We start from the raw sequence: 13,356 nt of genomic DNA on the forward strand, positions 1-13,356 counted from the left end.
CTTTACCATTCAAGAATGATTTTGACTTAAGGCTGTCATATATTCAGATGCTTTTTTTTCTACTATATTCCTTACATATTTCATCTCCCAGTCCATGTAGTTTGCATGCTGTTCAGGTGTGATTTCAGTGTGGATAATTTTCTAGAGACACTTTCAACACTGTCTTCTACAGAGGATATGTACAGCATTTTCCAGGGTGCTTAACTTCATATAGGCATCAGAGAGGACTTAGTAACGACTTTGAAGTCATTACTAAAATCCTTGTCTCCTTCCACCTGCTTCCCAAGAAGCAAAGTAATTTCATTGCATTCCATGGTTGCCTCTCCCTGACTGCCAGGCACAATGGAAATGGTTAATGCTTTTAAAATAGGAAAGCTGAAACTGGCTGGACTTGAAGGGATTGCAGCTTGGATAAATTGATTTACCACCTGCCAGATCCAATCAATACCCTCTTTTTCTTTCATATGGCTTAAAGTAAAAAAACCAACAACAACAACAACGCTCAAGGGTTTAATTTATCAAAAAATGAATTTGTATTTTCCAGACATAACATGTAATGTTTGACTCGCTGGACAAAAATCAGTAATTCCAGATGAAGACACACTCGATCCAATGAGTCATCTTTAAAGGAAATGTACTTCAAATTCACATTGTCCTTTCAATACTACCTTCTGTCATTGACGACAATTCGTACATGTCCCAAGACACTTTTACTTGGGCTTCCTGCAGCTCCTGGAGAAAGCCAGGGGACATCCCACCTGCAGTTTTCTAGGGAAGAGTGTTTGCTCTAAATATAAAGCAGAAAGGCAGAAACTAGAACAAGAACAAACCTCTGGGCAATTGCAGTCAACCTGTATTAAGAATGGCAGCACTGACACCACCACTGTATCGTAGCCAGTTCCTCTGCCACTACCTGTGGCTATCAGCTTCTAGGAAATGCCAAGTGTCACCAGCTTGTACTAGAACCTTAAATGCACAATGCCTCCCAACACAACTCTTAGCTAAACTGTACGTAACTGCAGGCTCTCAGCCACACTCTGTTCAACTTCAATGGCTGATCCAGCTTGCCAATTGGTTTGGATGTCACAGCATAGTTGAAAAAAATAAGAAGCATAGTTCACCTGCTCATTTTTGAGACTGCTCTGTCTTCTTCATGCCTAGATCGGGGCCTTTCTATTTTGCAGACTATCAAAAACTAAGTGAAGTTAGGATTTCAGGGCCACCTTCTGCCGTGTGTTTATTGACACCAGCAATCACAGAAGCAGTTGGAATACAGGGTACTTCATTCAGTTTGGCAAACTGCTTCACCTCCCCTTCTCGTCATCTAAAGTGCTGAGACTGAATTTAGTGGCTGGCTATGTATAACACAGCCCCCTGTGTGGGCACGTAAGTGTCTGCTACTGCTACCTGCTGAATTAATTGCTTATCTAGGGAAAGCTAGCAATCCTGTGGGACTTGTGCCTTCAACATAGAGGGACCTGGCTTCGCGCTCTTCAGGCAGTAGAGTTAGTATCCTGGGAACTGTTACACAAGTACAGTTACACTTGAGAACAGATGTTCAAATCCACTGGGGACAAGTACCAAGGCACTTCGGAAATTCCCATTTGTGTAAATCTGCCTCTGTATTGCCCAAATTGCACTACAAACATGATCCTAATTGGCCTGAACTACCCAAGAAACAGCTTTCTGAAGGCTTAACGCTTTCTGAAAATGGAAGAAGGACTTTACAGCTGAATTTCAACTTACATTTCGGGTACTCCTGCATGAAAGAAAACAGGTTCTGTTTGCTACCTACTCCCTTTTCCCATGGCTGCTTGCTCCAGCATTACCTCTTTTATCTCTTCTACTGCTCATCTAGTATGACTGAAAATAGCCAATTCATTTTGCCAGGTTATTTTTCAGACAGATTGGTTGTCTGTTAAGAGTTCAGGGCACAAACACTTGCATTTGCACAACAGAGATGGAGGAGAGGGATTGAGGAAGGAGGCCTGGGATTGTTTAAACTGCTATAAGTAACACAGCTGAATGAGAAACCATAGCTGGAATTCTGTTGCATGGTTTTTCTCTACTACCCAGCAAATGAAAGTTGTGATTATTTCTCTACTCCAATCTCACAGAAAAGCAAAATAGGGACTGTTTATCTTTCCCATCTGGAAGTCTGTGAACATTGGGCCTTCTTGTCCCTGCTAGGGAAGGAGTAACACGGTTGACCACAACCATGGAGCTGACTAAAGGAAAGGGAGAGCAGCCAAGGTTTTTTTCAGAAATCCCCACACAAACACTGAGGGTATGCAATTGTACACAACCGTCTTGCAGGGAAGCTGCTTCAGCCATCTTCAGAAGCAGCAGGTCAGGTGAGTGTCACAAACCAGCTGAAAACAGCCTTCATTTGGCAGTGTGCATAGTCAGACAAGACTGCTTTTTTCAGTCCTAGTCCTCATTCTCTCACTGGCATGGGTGAATGGAACAATGTTTGAACAGGTAAAGTCCTCCATTCGTTTTTATGGACTACGGAATGCCCAGTAGCCAAAAGGCTTTTTTCTGTTGCCTTATAATCCAAGCACAATGTAACAGACTATATCCCATTGTCAACATCTGCCCTGGGCAACAGCAACAACCTTCTTCAGACTGAAGCAACTTAAGGTTTCTTAAATATTGAACATTCGAATCCAGGTAACATAAGAATGAGTGTGAAAGGCTTCAAATTCCAGAAGATTTTCCAAGGGAGATTGTTAGGTCGTAACTGAGAGTGATTTTCTTCTCTTTATGTTTATCTCCTAGCAATGTAACTTCATTTGCTTCCACTGATTTTTCTCTTGATTTTGTTATATCTGATTTACATCTTTATGAAAGAGAACAAGATCAAAGCAATGATGAAATCACTAAGAGTCACTTCGTGATTTATTCTTTGCACTGTCACCAAAGTAGAACAGTTTCATAATCAACACAGATCTCTTTATAGACATTAGTCCAGGAAAGCATTAAAGTGCCAGCCCAAGTCTACTCCTGTTCAGAAAAACACGTCTTAAGCTCATGTATATTGCTGAGTAGACATCCCTTCCTTAATTAAGGTGATCTGAAAAAAATATAATTCTGTATGGATGATGCTGTAGGACGCTAAGTGGCTTCAATGATAACCCAAAGAACACATCACTGTAACTAATTTTCTGTGCAGGCATTTACTCTGTGTGTGTACTCTGGAGGTGTACCTGAGGGAAAAATTGTTCTATTGAGCAGGAAATATAAATGTATAGCTAAGACACTTCTGCTTTTATTTTCACATTTCCTTGGTGCTTTTTTAGCTAATTATTTTATTCCTTGCTCACTTCACAGTTCCTGCTAAATTTGCTTCAACAATTTCACAGATTCTGGTTAGAGGACTTTTTCCTTTTCAGAATCAAACGTGAAATATATTAAAAAGTAAAAATAAGATGCTGTAAGAAAAAATGTCACTGAGTTGCATTTCACTAAACATAAAAGAAAAACATAAGGAAGAGTGACATCAGTGAGGCAATCAACATACAGGTTACAGTTCAGAAAAACAGACTGCACGCATGAAGGAGAAATAGTTTGATGGAATGGTATTAAGTCAGAGTGAAGTTTCAGAAAAGCTCAGATAAACATCATCCACCCGTGATGGACTTTTCCCACATTTCTTAAATGGTTACGCTTATAACAGATGAAAACAAGAACAGTGCACTTATTTTATTCACATTTTCAGCACAGTATAAGTAAAACAGCCACAAGATGGCAATACACCATCCTGCGAAAGAAAATTGCTACGTGTCGTCTGATTTTAACCCCTCCATGCATGGCTGAAATGCGCTGCCTTTTTAGCTTCGGGAACTATTATAATCAGGAATAGACAGAAAGTAATAATTTTAAGAAAAAATAACTAATCCCACTGCTGCTTATAAACATACTGTTTCTCATTTCTTTTCACTTTCCTGTGGTTTCTCTCCAGTTACTGCTGTTTGCTGTGTGCAGGGAGCTATTGGTTTGAATGAGCGAAAGTTCTAGGGGATGCAATATCCACTAGCATCTCTGTGGTGAGGGACAGGTCTCTACTTGTGAATGTTGCAGAGACTAAAGCTGATTGCTCTTGCCAGTCAAAGGATGGCTCCATCAGCAGTGAGAAGGAAACAGATGCCCTTCTCCCCTGGAACAATAAAAATAGAGACAGTGTAATGTTATGAAGACGTGTGGAAATGGGATAACGCAATGTTCAAAGCTGTGCTCTAAGGCACTTACAATGGGAACTTCTGCAGTAAACTGAAGACTGTAATTGTAAGAGGTGGCAAAAAGACACCTGAATGTCTTGCCTGAGCACACAATAGCACTGAGTCACCAGTTATGAGGTAGCTGCAAAAAAGGCTTAATGTAATTATAGGATGCAGCAGGTGAAGTGCATTTTTCAGATGTTCTGGGAGGATGCGGCGTTGCTGCTTGTCTGCATTCCACTTGTACCGCACCAATCCGGTACGTCAGGGCACTGCTGACAGGGCACAGAGACAGTTCCCCTCCTTTTCCCTGGAAACGTAACTCTTCTTTCTGATGTGGTTACGAGGCAGGATGCTGGGAAGTGTCTGTTTGACGTACTGCATTTACAGAGTCAGGATTAAATTAATCACTAGATCTGAAGGCAGGAGGAAGTTTTCCTCAGGTCAGAAGGTCAGGGATTGTTGGATATGGTTTATGCCTTCCTGGGTAACAGGAGGGTGTTACTTACATCCTAAGGCAACCTGGGAATTTCCTCTGAAAGTGCTTGCCTCTATTCTTCTTGTGTTCTGCTGCAGCTGACTTTTGATCTTCTGCTACTGCCTTCAACTGGTGCATGTTGCGCAGAACAGGTAGATCTGTGGGCTGCCTTCAGTAAATGCTCGTTACATCGTGCACTACAATCGAAGGGCTCTGGGCTAGAACAATAGTCATATGATCCTATAGAGTAAAATTTATTAGTCCTTGTCCCAAAATGCTTGGGTTAGAAATGCTAAAGGAAGTTACAAGTTAAACGAATCACCAATTTAGCTTTAGACCATAAACAGGCAAGGTCTAGACGACAAGTTTTATTCCATTTCTGTAATTCTGAGTAATTTATTCCCTACCCTGCTGGCTTTGAATTGCCATCTTGCGACTACATTCTCAGATTGCCTGCTGTTCATAAGGATCAGAATAACCAATCCGTTAAATTGTTGACCATTCCTGATGATCCCTTCACGCTATTTTATCCTCTGCATAAAACCAGACAATGCAAATTGAAATCTTTCCTGTCTCTTATAGACAGCAGGGATATAGTTTGTAACTGGAGTTTGAATTGCTAATACAATTTTGATTACGGTTCCCCATCTTTCTTGTATAGATTTGAAATTTAACAAGGAGTTAACAATTGTAGGCATCAACCTACAAATCTGTTATTTGATTGCTCTCTATGTTTTTTATTAATTCCACTAAAGGGTTGATGTATACTCTGATTAACCACTTTGATTCTTTTATTGTAAATTGCACTTCAGCTACTTTCTGCTCCTCACTGATGCACACTTTCAATGAAGATAAATATGTTTTTCTTGTAGGAATTGCATTATTACAGCACGAGATAGATTGAGAGATGTTTAATGAGTAGTCCAGTGTTTTCTTCTAAATACTATTTGCTCTGGGTATGCCAGAACAAAGGCATCGTGATGCTGATGGAACTGGTTTACATGACTATTATCCACACATGGAATATATTCAAGCTGTAGGGTAATGCCAGGGAATCACGGCTCACACATTGAAAATAGCAAGGATAGTGATAGCTGGCAGTTAGAGGGTCTATGTTTCTCAAATACTAGATGGTGCCAGTAGATCTTTTGACATTACACTTTGGTTACAGCTTTTCTTGTCACCATAATCACTAGTCTATAGCAATCCAAGTTATAGTTATTGGAGTTACAATGGCTTTTTATTAGACATCGTTTCATTGATGCCAGATTTGGAAGGAAAAAAAGAGTAAATTCCACCTCTTCTTTCCTCTCCTTCGTGCGCGTGAATGTCCATGAATGCCTTTATGCCAACTACTACACAATAAATGTGTTGTGGTTAAAAGGGAAAAGAGAGAACACTCATGGAAAAAAAAGATATCTCTACTGTTTCAAAACAGCTCCTTACTATAGAGTCTGAGGTGTGGAAGAAGTTATTAGACTACGATGGCTGCTTCAGAATTTTCAGTGCCTGTTTTTCTCATTCAAAAATCTGTTTTTTCAGAAGAAGCTTGTTTGTGGGAAAGGCTTAGTCTCATTTTTTTTAATGTGAATTTTGACATCTTTAGCCTTCTGAAAAATAAACAAATCCATTTCTTCTTGCCAACTAACATTTCCATTAGAAAATTAAGCCACTTCTAAAAACATGACATTCAAAATGATTGAAAAAGGTGCAGTGTGACCTCTCTGTCTAGTCATGCTTTTTGCATATGCTTCATTTGTGAATACTTTGGAGGTTTTGACTATTGTGATTTAGCCAGGGAAAGTGCAAAATCTCACAAATTTTCACAGAAGGGGAACACTATTTTTCATGCAGCTTTACTGATCATGTTACTCTCCTGACCTTTTTTTTTTTAACTCCACAGTGCAAAAATATTTTCATTATATTCCTGTGCTCCTGTGTCGTAAGTCCTATGCCTTCCTCATTTCAAAAAGGACTCCAAGAGGCTCCAACCAAACTCCAGTTTGGTTTCCTCCCTACTCTTGCCTTTCTGGTTCATGCTTTTGATTTGTTTCTTGCGGAGTGTGGTATTGTTATGGTTTGAGGAAGCTGCAATTTATTGTTGTTTAGACAATTATTCTATCACCTGATCACCCCTCCCCACCCGGGAAGGGGAATCGAGAAAAACAAGGAAACACGAGGGTTGAAATACAAACAGATTTAATAGAATAAGAATAAATAATTAACATTAATAATACTAAAGAACCAATATTGATACTGATAAAAAATACACAAGGATTATACTCAGCCCATTCTATCAGTAGGAAGCTGTGCGCTCCCAGCTGTGGACAGCAAATGTCAGACACTGTGAGCATTACGGATTTTGGGGGAAGGGCTCAGGGGTCCGGCACTGGGGCAAGAAGTCCTTTGGACTGCTGCCATCAAAGGAGAGAGAAAACTACACAGCAAACTTTCTAATTTATATTGAATGTGACGTTCTTGGTATGAAATAACCCTGTTGGCCGGCCTGGGTCAAGTACCTTGGTCTCGCTCTTCCTCATCCCTGCACCTGGCAAGGCTTAAAAACACTGAGACCTTGAAACCCACATAGCCTAGCTGGCTATAAAGTAGATATTTTCATGAATTCAGACACTAGAGTCTTCTAAAAGTTCGGTTTTCCCAGGCATTAGAAGATAAATTAGTCCTGTGTCGCTCAAACTAGGACAGGTATATGTCACTGTGACTTTCTATGGCTCATTTCATTCTGTGTAAAATGATAGCTAGATATTGCTAGATACCTGAGGATGGGGAATTCTGACCCGATACTGATTTTGCACACTTTATCTGAAGCGCGCAAGAACAGTATATACAGAAGTCTTAGATCTGTGTTACAGCTAGAGCACATGTAACCCTCCAAGGGTTAAAATGTGATTGCAGTTATAGCAAGTTAAACTATGTAGGAAGGAACAGAAAAGACTGGAACAAAACCCAGGACCATTCTCAGTGAATTTAGCTGAGAACCGTGCACAGCTGTTTTTGTAGATGCTATGCTATATCAAGACAATTATATTCTGTGTGGTTTTGAGCTATTCCTTCTTTTTGTTCCCTGTATCCAAACAGAGTACTTTATGAGTGACTCAGGGAAAACAGAATCACTTGTCTCTAGTTAGTTAAAAATGCAGGTACCAAACTTTTCAGTTATAAGTGTACCATTTCTGTGCATTTAAATGGGTAAGTACACATTAAGATCACTATAAGCCTTTCAGCCAAACTTTTCACAGCTCTTTGTTCTCTCACTCTTTTCAGCCATCAAGATTTTCCTGATACCCTTCCTTTCCTTTTCTTTACTCTGACTCATTGATCACATATCACTAATGGGTTTTTCTGCGCTTCAGTTTCTCCATCTGTGAAATGACGAACATCTATATTTGCTGTTGTGTCAAGGTAATAGATGTATTAGAAATACCTCAGCTAGTCATTGCTATGTTCCCCTTTGTAGGCAGCTTCTTAAATCAAACCACTGAGGTACTACTTCTCCATGCTCTGAGGCACTGTAATTTGGCGTGTTCAAATACCGCTGCTATTCTAGGCTATCTTGAAAGAAGGGGAAAATACCTTCCGATCTAACATTTAGAGAGGTAAACTTTTCCTGGGAAGAAGGCGGCTGACTTGTTTGTAAATGGAATAAAATACGCAAAATTTAGAATACCTTGGGCTAGTGATTTACATCAGAAAGAGCAGATGTAAAATGTTACAATACTCAAATTTGGTTGTTGTTGTGGTTTTTCTTTTTGTGTGTGTGCATGCATACATGCTCTTGATAACCTTCAGCAATTTATGAGAATTACAAAGGCAATGGAGAAACAGGCCATTGGATTAGCTCATGAGGTATAGATTAAGACAGTCTTTCACAGAATCACAGACTGGTTGATGTTGGAAGGGTCATCTGGTCCAACCCCACTGCTCAAGCAGGGCTACCTGGAGCTGGTTGCCCAGAACCATGCCCAGGCAGCTTTTGAATATCTCCAAGGATGGAGACACCACAACCTCTCTGGGCAACCAGTGCCAGGGCTCCATCACCCTCACAGTGAAAAAGCGTTTCCTGATGTTCGGAGGGGACCTGCTGTGTTTCAGTTTGTGCCCACTGCCTCTGGTCCTGTCACTGGGCACTGCTAGAAAAGAGCCTGGGTCTGTCCTCTTTGCATCCTCCCTTCAGGTATTTATATATATTGATGAGGTCCACCCTGAGATTTCTCTTCTCCAGGCTGAGTCCCAGCTCTCTCAGCCTTTCACAGAATCACAGAACGGTAGGGTTGCAAGGGACCTCTGGAGATCATCTAGTCCAACCCACCTGCCAAAGCAGGTTCACCTAGAGCTTTCCTCAGAAGGAGAGGATGTTTCAGTCTCTTAATCATCTCAGTGGTGCTTTGCTGGACTCTCTCCAGTATGTCTGTGCTTCCTTTGCACTAGGGAGCCCAGAGCTGGACCCAGCACTCCAGGTGTGGCCTCACCAGTGCTGAGCAGAGGGGATGGATCACCTCCCTCAACCTACTGGCAACACTCCTCCTAATGCAACCCAGGATAGCATACCATTAGCCTTCAAAGACAGGAGCACAGCTGTGGCTTCACATATTTCTGCCCTGTCAGGGCAGGAGATCTCTTTTCCACTCCTGTTGTTGCAAGAAATTGCTGGTTGGAGGGGAAATCTCTTGGACACTCTATACTTCAGGCTTAACGGGTGTTGGCCATAGCCTTATCCCAAAATAATAAAAATTATAGATGAATGAAGTGTGTCTTTTATGATCACATCAATGTATAAGAGATTCCATTATTGAAAATTTAAAATAGGTTGTAGCCCCTGGTAACTGAAGAGAAACCTCTGCTGTGGATTTAAAAATCTCAACCTCCTTTTTCCCAGTAAGCAACTCTCCCTCCAAGCCAGACATAGGCTGAAAAGCATACAGTTAAAACCAAGACAGCAAGAAAAAAATCTCAACTGCCCCCAAGATTTTTGAATACTTGCTGTCAATAATTACAACTATAAAGCAAACAAGTCTGTCATATTATGTTTTCTTCTTTACGAAGAACATTTTAGAACATGTTTAGGAGCTTGGGGCAGCCTTCACTCACAGCTTAAGGGGTGGTGGTGGTGGTAAAACATGGGGTGGGAGGTGGCACAATCCCATCGGCACGTGCATCGCTCCTGACGGGAAAGTGTACCAACCTGTCCTGTCAAAGTATTGAGGTACCTTAGATTGGGACAACAGTATGGGCAGCCTACATAGGTGGCCTGCACTCGGCTGCTTACTGCCTGTGTGGACTATAAGTCTGGTCTTGAGGGCAGCCTCGGCAAAGCTCAAAAAGTCAATGCTGTTCAGGCTTATCTTTGAAGGTTAAGCAAACAAACTCAGAAAATACCTGATGATCTCAGCCTGGTCCTCTCAAGTTTGTACAGAGAGCTAATCTGACGTGGTTGTTCATCACGAGTATTCATGGTTTGTGGCTGTTACTTTGGCCTCTTTCCTGTACAAACAGAAAGAAAGTAAGTCTCAGTTAACCCCTGCTTCCTGGGAGCCTTTGGATTTGCTCATTTGGCCACAGCTACGTAGAGAACCTCTCAAGGAGAGTGTTCTTCCTTTCCTGTTTCCCCATTGCTACTGTCTCAAAGGCTCTGAAGCACAGTGAGTCTGTACACTTCTCCTTTGCTAACTGCCTTCAGACAGCACTATTTGCAGCTGAGTCTGCCTGTTCACCAGTAAGTGAATGTTATCCAAATTTTGGTTCAAAATAGGATGAATTACAAGCATTTCAGTTTCAGTTTCAGTCTCTGTTTGTTTTTCTCTGAGCTGCATAATTGAGCTGCCATTTCAAAATCTTTGTTCCCAGCTTCTTGTCACTTAACATCTCTAGCATTTGAAGCACATTAATCTTGAATCCTTTATTGTGTAACTACATTTCAAATGGAAATAGCAGCAAATCCTAGACGTTCTGAATCTCATCTTTGCACCGTATGTAGCCAGTGTTATTAATGCAAAGCAAAAACGAAGCAAGAATGAGTGTTTAGCGCTCACTTGCATTAAGCAGATGCAGATGGGGGGAACAGGGAAAGGCACCTCATTCTGTACATGCTGCTAAGCGCATGTCTACTGAGCAGAGCAGTGAGACATCACGTTGTTAACAATCTCCTGTGTGTGGCAGTTGCTGTATTTCCTTTGTGGAGGTGAATGGGACTCCTCTTTGACTTCTTCCAGATCCTCTATCTATTCTGTTATTCAGATGAGCCCCATTTGCATGGGAGGCTATGGTTAGTGCATACATAGAAGTTGGATGAGTTATGGTAAAATTCAGCCTGGCTGTATGAAATGTGTGCGACAAGGAGGGATATGGGATAAACAGGTACTGTGACGTAAATAGCATCAACAGGCTGCTCAGGAATTTAGCAAATCCATGGATAACAAAACATGGTATGTCAGTACCAAATGGTGAACTTAATTTTCTTTTATAACTTCAATTTCATTTTTTAAAGCTATTCTTCCATTGTCTCCTGTCTATTCTTGCAAACAGGGCTGCTGAAAAAAAACAACTCGACATGACGTGGACAAGGCCAGTTCATTATGAGACCCTGTATCACTTTAAAACAAGGTTGAAGTCATGAAGGTACAGAGACTCAAGAGACTTAGAATCATCCCATAGGATCAGTCCATCTCAAGTATGACAAGTGCATAGCAGACCTGGACCAAAGGCCAAGTTTCACGAAATGACTGCTTTGTGCAGGGGAAGCTACCCGTAGACATGTGCAAGATGATACATATGAAGTAAGAGGCAGAGAAGTCACTATAACTTTGACTTGCAGAAATTTGAGATATCAGGCCAAAAGGTACACGAGGTCCCACCTCATGACTATCAGTCTGTGAATCCTTAAAGATACCACTGAAAAATTGAAAGTCATTTTGGTTTAGAAAATACTTTGCCAAGATTGTGTTCCAAGTCTCTGTGCAATGCTGTCTGTGAGGGAGTCAGTCCAGGAGTGAAAAGTTGCCCCAGGCAGCCTGATCTTTGGCGCACACTCTATGGGGGAACTGTGGGAGACCGAATAGAGGTCCTATAAATTCAGTTGTGTTGTGGTGGAAGGAGAACAATCTCTAGGTGGAGGAGATTCCCCCCAAAATTAGATTTGGGGGTTAGGATGGTAGAGATGAACTATGGGTGTTTATAAGGATTCAGGCTGATGAAGTTTTGGATTTCACCTATGGAAGGAAACAGGGCAGAGAAGGAGACTGACTGCGCAGTTTTCCCTTTCCTCTCTCCCCTCGCAATCTTCCCTGTGGGGTTGGCAATCTCTGCCTCTTGCTCCCACGCTCCCCTTGCACACACCATCTCTTGTGCCCTTCCCATCCCAGCTGTCCCTGCAGCTGCTTTTATCCCCGCCACTCGCCGCTCCCTGCTCATCTTCCTGCGCGTCCTGAATACCGTCTGAGGAGGGAAAAAAAAAATGAGTAGGGAAAGGCACGGGGCAGCAAGTGTCAGAAACCGGCCCTGGAGATAAGGGCTGCCTCCTGCTGCGGCGGCTGCACTGCAGAGGAAAGGCACGGGTGCTGCCTGCTGGTGATGCGGCGGGGGGGGCGCGTCTGGGAAGGCCCGGCGAGCGAAGCAGGGCGCTCCGCAGGGCGGGCGGCCTGTCTCCGCCGGCTGCGCCCGGGCCCGCTCTGGGCCTACAGGCCGCTCAGGAGGCCCGCAGAGCTGCCGACAGCGACGAGGTCTGGCTTCAGGACACACGCACCTGCCTCGGCTTGGTTCGGCCCAAGGCGGGCAGGCTCTGATCCACGGCGAGGGGACTGGGCCAGGCTGTGCCCGCTCAGGCTGCACTACGGTCGGTCACCTCCACCGCGGCCCGCTGCCCGGCCTCGGGCACTGCCTGCCGCCGGGGTACACAGCCCGGGCCCTCCTCAGCAGCTCCGCGCCGCTGATCCCACCGCAGATCTCCCCTTCTGGGCGTTTTCCCGTGCCACCCGCCCCTGAGGCTACCCCCGGCGGAGGCGCCTTTCCTACGGGGCTCCTTCTCCTCACGGGGCAGCCCGCCTGGGCCCCTCCCGGGGCTGCCCGCCCTCAGCGCCGCCTCAGCGCCGCCTTCAGCCGGGGGCCGTCGGCAGGTGGCGCTGCCGCGGCTCGCGCCGCCGGGCCCTGGCGCCGGGCGGCGTAAGGGTGGCTGCCGCCGCCGCCATTTGCTCGGGGCCGGGCCCGCGTCGTGGTGCGGGGTGCAGCCGCGGCTGTAGTTTCGGCCGGGAAAGGTTTCAGATTGCTGATAGCAAACCAGACTAAACCAAAAAAATTCCTCTTCTGGGTTTGGAGCGGGGAACTTTGCAAGAAACCCACACCCTGGCTGTAGCGGGGGGTGATGGTCAGTGCCCAGTTAGAAGTCGGCTGTTTTTTCATACGGTTCCTGAGCACTGACCCTTTCTCTTTTCTATAAGCCAAAAGTGAACCACCCGTTTTCTTTTCTCACAACATGCAAAGGTGAGTCAGAAGGGGAAAACAAAAAGCCTCTGCACAAGCTTGAGGAAATGAAAAAGTTGAAAGCATGGAGGGTGGAAATGATGACAGCGTTAAGAGCCAGCCCAGCCGACTTCTTGTCATATTTGGGTATTTCCGCTTGTCAAAACTGGTTTCAGTTGGGAATAT

The 13,356-nt window shown here is 43.6% G+C and overlaps 1 long non-coding RNA gene across 1 annotated transcript; it reads right to left on the reverse strand.

Moving 5' to 3' along the window:
- Positions 1–3,780: 3,780 nt before the first annotated feature.
- On the reverse strand, positions 3,781–12,757 carry LOC134523543 (uncharacterized). The gene is made up of 3 exons (XR_010073345.1): positions 12,458–12,757; positions 10,096–10,200; positions 3,781–4,159 (listed from the first exon to the last, which is right to left on the reverse strand). It is a non-coding gene; the product is annotated as an uncharacterized LOC134523543 (long non-coding RNA).
- Between the last annotated feature and the right edge of the window lie 599 nt (positions 12,758–13,356).

The sequence above is a fragment of the Chroicocephalus ridibundus genome, chromosome 1 (genome assembly GCF_963924245.1).
Source record: "Chroicocephalus ridibundus chromosome 1, bChrRid1.1, whole genome shotgun sequence".
Lineage (NCBI taxonomy): Eukaryota > Metazoa > Chordata > Aves > Charadriiformes > Laridae > Chroicocephalus > Chroicocephalus ridibundus.